At 44.5% G+C, this 1,762-nt stretch overlaps 1 pseudogene; it reads left to right on the top strand.

Annotated features, from left to right (window-relative positions):
• Positions 1–974: 974 nt before the first annotated feature.
• Positions 975–1,412, top strand: LOC105554122 (annotated as a pseudogene).
• The last annotated feature ends 350 nt before the right edge of the window (positions 1,413–1,762 follow it).

The raw sequence follows: 1,762 nt of genomic DNA, 5'->3' as shown, positions 1-1,762 counted from the left end.
GCATCTGGTTACTTGGGTATTCAAGTGCTGGTCTTAGGAACTTCAGATCTAAATCATCATGATTAGATGATTTAGACTGATTCTCAGAATGATTCTGAAATGACTGACAGCCTGGGGCCCAAGAGTAACCGATAATGACATAATATGGATCTGAGTTGGCTAAGGGACAAACTGCAAATACTTTAGAGTCATTTTGTTTTGGTTTGGTTCTTTGTTTTGTTTTGTTTCTTGTGTTTTTCGGGTTTTTTTTTTGGAGACGGAGTCTTGCACTGTCACCCAGGCTGGAACGCAGCGGCATGATATCGGCTCGCTGCAACTTCCGCCTCCCGGGTTCAAGCAATTCTCCTGCCTCAACCTCCCGAGTAGCTGGAACTACAGGCACACACTGCCACACCCAGATAGTTTTTTGTATTTTAGTAGAGTCAGGGTTTCACCATGTTGCCCAGGCTGGTCTCGAATTCCTAAGTTCAGGCAATCCTCCTGCCTCAGCCTCCCAAAGTGCTGGGATCACAGGCGTGAGCCACTGCACCTGACCCATTTTGTTTTTAAAGATCAAAAATGTGTTTTTATCTGACATGTTTTCCTGACTGCACTGTTTTGAAAACTGAGTCAGCCTGGTTCCTCAGGTTTCAGATCTAGCTGCCCTGAACGAATTTGCCTGATGGAGTGCTGTGAGGTGTCCAGATGTTTCCGGGGCCTTGCGTTTTCTCATGGCAAGAGGTCTGATTGCCAGATCTCTCCCTCCACTGCACAAGCAAAGGCCTGAGCTCAGCGTGGCTTCGGGGTACCACTGCACAGGCTACCTGCTTGGGTTCCTCATGGTTTATTTTGAAAGTCTGAGAGTCTTAGAATGATGTTTAGGAACGTTGGAAAATGGCTGCAAATAGCTAAATCAAACTTAAGAACCACATCTCTGCCAAATTAAAAAATTTTGAAGCTTTTAAAAAACCTAGACCGAAGTGGGAGCAGCCAAAATGAAGTTCAATCCCTTTGTGACTTCTGACCGAAGCAAGAACCGCAAAAGACGTTTCAGTACACCTTCCCACATTCACAGGAAGATTATGTCTTCCCCTTTTTCCAAAGAGCTGAGACAGAAGTACAATGTTCAATCCATGCCTAACCGAAAGGATAATGAAGTTCAGGTTGTGCAAGGATACTATAAAGGTCAGTAAATTGATAAAGTAGTCCAGATTTATAGGAAGAAATATGTCATCTACACTGAATGAGTGCAGGGGGAAAAGGCTAATGGCACAACTGTCCATCTAGGCATTCACCCCAGCAAGGTGGTTATCACTAGCCTAAAACTGGACAAAGACCACAAAAAGATCCTTGAACAGAAAGTCAAATCTCACCAAGTAGGAAAGGAAAAGGGCAAATACAAGGAAGAAAAAATTGAGGAGATGCAGGAATAAAGTAATCTTATATACAAGCTTTGATTAAAATTTTAAATGAAGAAAAAATATATGTATTCATGGTGGCCATTGAGTTCTAGGCACACTGGTGACCGTCATTGCCATAGCTGCTCACTTTCTCTGGTAAACCAGAGGGACCTCAGACACTGGGTTCCTCACTCACATCCATGCGGGCGCAGCCCTGCCAGTGCTCAGGCAGAGTTCTCAGGAGTGGGGACACCTTATTCTTAACTTGTGTGTCTTCTCCTAATGTGATCTCCTCCACTGCTGCTGTGGCCATGTTAGTCAAAAGTCACAGAGAAGATTGGGGATGGTGCATGTGTGTGCATGTGCCTGTGTGTGTACGTGCT

This window comes from Mandrillus leucophaeus, unplaced genomic scaffold (genome assembly GCF_000951045.1).
Source record: "Mandrillus leucophaeus isolate KB7577 unplaced genomic scaffold, Mleu.le_1.0 Scaffold629, whole genome shotgun sequence".
NCBI lineage: Eukaryota > Metazoa > Chordata > Mammalia > Primates > Cercopithecidae > Mandrillus > Mandrillus leucophaeus.
This window is presented reverse-complemented; position numbering and strand designations above follow the sequence as displayed.